Source organism: Anastrepha obliqua, chromosome 3 (assembly GCF_027943255.1).
Source record: "Anastrepha obliqua isolate idAnaObli1 chromosome 3, idAnaObli1_1.0, whole genome shotgun sequence".
Taxonomy (NCBI): Eukaryota; Metazoa; Arthropoda; class Insecta; order Diptera; family Tephritidae; genus Anastrepha; species Anastrepha obliqua.
The window spans coordinates 62,456,545-62,461,298 of record NC_072894.1 but is presented as its reverse complement, the minus strand read 5'-3'; positions in this window follow the sequence as shown (position 1 = coordinate 62,461,298).

Genomic DNA, 4,754 nt, shown 5'->3' with positions numbered 1-4,754 from the left:
GTTTTTCCCAGACAGAAAAAGAAGTGATAGCATTTGCGTGGCTCGGACTAGTCCAGCCGTAAAATCCGTTCGAGAAATAATTCGCAGAAATCCTCTTACAAAGCAGACAACCATGTCCTGGGAAATTAATGTATCGACCAGATCCATGTCAAGACTAATTAGAGATGATTTCCACATGAAAGCCTGGTCATCTTTTCACAACGCACTTGAAGAAAATTAGACCTGACAGATGTAACCAGCTTCTTCGGTGGCATGCAGTCAAGGGCCATGAAAATATTATATTATTTTCAGAGATGAAACAATGTTCACTGCTGAAGAAGTTTTTAATAAGCAAAACAACAAAATCTATGCTAAAATTTCTAAAGACGCAAAAAATGTTGTTGAAAGGGTTCATCGTGATCACCATCCAGCCTCCGTAACGGTTTAGTGGGGAGTGTCTTTTAAAGGAGTTAGATCTCTTAATTTGAAGGTTGACCGTCTGGAAGCCAAGATCTGATCCAGTTTATGGTCTGAACTACAGTTTGTGGTCGGAATTGGAAAACAGGGTCTTAAGCAATCTTTGGTTCGAACAGCGATGTCAATATCCGTGGAAACCGTGCATGCTGCAATAACTGAATGGCATAATCGTTGAAGGCTTGTTTAAAAGCTAATGGTGACCATTTTGAATTAAAATTTAATGTTTGCCTTTCAAATATTTACAAGATTAAATATAGTAAAACTAACTTCACAAAAAAAAAATGTATAATTTCATGTCTATAACGGACGTAACTTGTAACAGAACTTATGGCCGGACTAATATTCTAAGTCGGAAAATTAAATAAATAGAAAATGTTCAAATTAAATACACTGAGTAAAAAGAAATTCATTAAATATTAGCTCTCTGTAACAGCTACTAGAAAATTTGCACAGCCCTAGATAATTACTTCCGTTTAATACGTTAATGACTTTATCTTCATAGTCGTTCCGCCCAATTTAATTAAACGCATAATATGCTATATTTTCAGGTTCACCTAAATTATAGATTTAACAGGCTTTGGATATTATAGGTATATAATACATTTTCAAAGGCAGACGGACAGATGGTTGGACAGGTATGGCTAAGTCGATTCCTTTTATCTATCTCGATTCCTTTATGCTATTACATGCAACTGCTATACGGACAAAATTGTAACACCCTTGAGTACAGTCCTTTGAATGATAATCCAGTTTTGTGTACACTGATTTCACATACGGCAACAAAAAGGCTCTAAAGCAGTCAAATTCCTTAACCTAAGATGGCCAATTGAACGCCTCAATCCTGAAATGATTCGGTCAGCACAAATTCGTCTCAAAAAAGTTATGGTCTCAAATGATGACGCATGACATTTTATCTGACATTGACGTTAAAACCTAAATTAGCGCGAATTAATTGCTTAGTTTTCAATGGTCCCTGGCTAAGTATGGTCCAATGATGCCTCCGTCGAGCAAACCACATGCAGCAGTGCACTCTTTGGTATGTCTCATTAGTTGATGAATAACTTATGGGTTACTATCGCTAATTTTACTTACTCACAAACTCATTCAGCCAGATGTGAGTATGCTGTAAACTGAGTGAGGTGTGTCGTGCATTTTATTTTTTCTAAAGAATAATTTGGGTGCTTAGTGATTTGACAAAGACCACCGAACAGTATTCAGTTACTTGGGAACCTCGTTGTAATTGATTTCCCCACCGAAGTGCATTACATCTACAGAAACACCCTTTACTTTTAAACCAACACACTAAATCCACTTATCCGTGCTGTGTGCTTCTGCCTAGCAACTAACCAATTGTCCAATTAACTAAGGAAAGCTTTAAAAAATCGTGCTGCATTTCAGAGGCATTCATACAATATTTAATGACAGAATTTATCATAGAAATACCAAATGACAAAGACCACGTCAATGCAGCGTTTAATTAAGGTATAATTGTATTTGCAGTTGGTAAAAGTTAATTTACTTTGAAAACATTTTGCCCTTAGATGAAAATAAAATTTTTTGCTTACATAAAATAGGGCGTGTACATATACAGACAACCATCAAAAGAAAAACCCGCATACAATTAGTGATTTGAAATTTGAACATTTGCTTCATTTCTTTAATTTTAACCTCAATTTCAATAAAAATATAGCTTATTTTGTAATAAAAGTCATGTGAATAAATCTGTAGCATTTGTTTTATAAAATTCAGAATAAGTCATCAAATTTCCAAAACTTTAATAATACTTTTGATAAAAATTTTGAATTTACAGCTCGTTATATTTTAGTATAATGAAAGGAAAGTTGAAGTACCTCAAAAATTGCTTTGATTTTAAAATTTTATTTTTTGCCAACTCAACCAATATAAATATTATTGAGTTGAGATAAAAATCACACACACTTTTACTAGGCACGAAATTTTCATCAGTTACAAGCTCTAAAATGATTTCAAAGTCAGCCCGAATTAAATTTTATTAAAATGTGTGGGGGTATATCAGGTTCGGTCTGGATTGAACTGAACACTTTCTTAATAAAGGGTGTTTTTTTAGAGGTTAGGTTTTCAAGATGAAATAAAACGTATATAATTTAATGTTATGGCCAAGAATTTAGCTTTATTATAAAGATAAGGGTTTGCCATTATGTTTTAAAAATGATTTCGGGCAAGTGGCCGCCGCGGCTAGCTCGAATAAATTCCAGTCGAGAGGCCCAATTTTCGACCACTTTTTGCAGCAATTGGGGCCGTATGTCAGCAATAACGCGCCGAATATTCTCTTCCAAGACGTCAATCGTCTCGGGTTTATCTGCGTAGACAAGCGACTTCACATAGCCCCACAAGAAATAGTCCAGCGGTGTTATATCGCACGATCTTGGAGGCCACGCCACAGGTCCACGGCGCGAGATAATGCGCTCACCAAAAGTTTCCTTCAATAAATCGATTGTTGCGTTGACTGTATGGCATGTAGCGCCGTCTTGTTGGAACCAAAGGTCGTCCACATCAACATCGTCCAACTCAGGCACGAAAAAGTCATTAATCATGGCTCTATAGCGCTCTCCATTGACTGTAACATTATGGCCGGCTTCATTTTTAAAGAAATATGGACCAATGATTCCCCCTGCCCATAGAGCACACCAAACAGTGACTTTTTGAGGATGTAACGGCGTCTCAGCAATGGCTTGTGGATTATGTTCACTCCAAATGCGACAATTTTGCTTATTGACATACCCATTCAACCAAAAGTGAGCTTCATCGCTGAACAAAATTTTCTTGTGATGCGTCGCGCGAACCGAACCATTATTCTCGTAATAAATTTGCACGATTTGCAAACGTTGTTCAGGTGTAAGTCTATTCATTATGAAATGGCAAGCCAAACTGAGCATAAATCAAGTGACAGTTGTCAAAAAGACCATCTACGAAAAAAGTAGTGCCAACTTGAAAACCTAACCTCTAAAAAAACACACTATACTTCAGGTATTAATTTAGTTCCCTCATTGAGAGAAATTGCAGCACTGTGGATAAAGATTATTCTAAAACTCGCTCAAACGTAATTCACAAGAAGGTTCTACTCCCATATAATCTCTTTGTAATTGTAAGGACCAGTTCTGTCTGGTCTGTGTGGGTTCAGTTGTAAGTCTCCGCTCCGTTTTACTGCAATGATTTAGTAATACGTGGAATATGTGAATGTAATAGTGAAGTTTATATTTATACAAAGATACATAGTTTATGACAAAATGAACTACTATTTTTAATGATCGACAATTCGCTAGAAAAAAGCCTTTCACAAACACTGCAATTAGTTCAGTGATTTGAAACGAGATAAACGTGCAATAACGCGCTATGATTTATGATACGTTTAGAATGAGGAAAGCCAACCATTTGCTTTACATGTCTTATTGAGGTCAGTTTAGTAATTGAGGCCTAAAGTATGTATGCAATTGTGTGAGCTGAAATAGTTTGAACATTTGTAAGAATTCTCACGGTATTATGCGTTTGTCTTACAATGAGAATCGGGGCAATGGCAATTCTTATACATTCAGCTGATAATATAATTGTTTGGTAAATATTTGGCAATGTCCGATTTAATCTAATGTAATTAGAGTAAACAAATGCTCACATGTAAAAATATTCATATTTTTTGTTCTCCTCCAATTCATTGCTGTATTATTATATAATGAGAGGAGAAGTTTTCTCCTTAAATTCTGCCTTTCGAAGAGGGAAAGACTCGCCAGGAAAGTATTAAGCATTAAATGTATGACCGAGGTTGGTTGACAACCAGTTCCCCGTTCATTCGGGGGCACAATAATATAAGCAAAAGTTAAACAATATATTTATTTAATTTAATTTAATTCAATTCAATTAATAGTCTAAAAAATACAGTATTTCTTACAGACTATGAAAACAGATTAATGCTAAATCATTAATCAAAGTAAAATTAAACTTATAATTAACTAGCTTCAATTGTAATGAGTAAAAGAAAAAGATAAAATTTCTTATAACTTAAAGAGGAGGATTATTCATTTTAGTAAGACAAGAAATACAAAGTTTCTTACAGACTACATAGAACTAAGAGTATTTATATATATAGAAGTAATTAACAAAATTAAAGCTTAGGAAACTAAATTAACAAAATATACCTGGTAATTATTTAGAATTCTTACAAAGGAAGAAATTTTTTAATTGGGTATTAAATACATGTTTCGCCCTGGAAAAGTCTAGGTCCAAAAGGGAGGCGAGATAGTTGATGTCAGACAGCGCTCTAACAA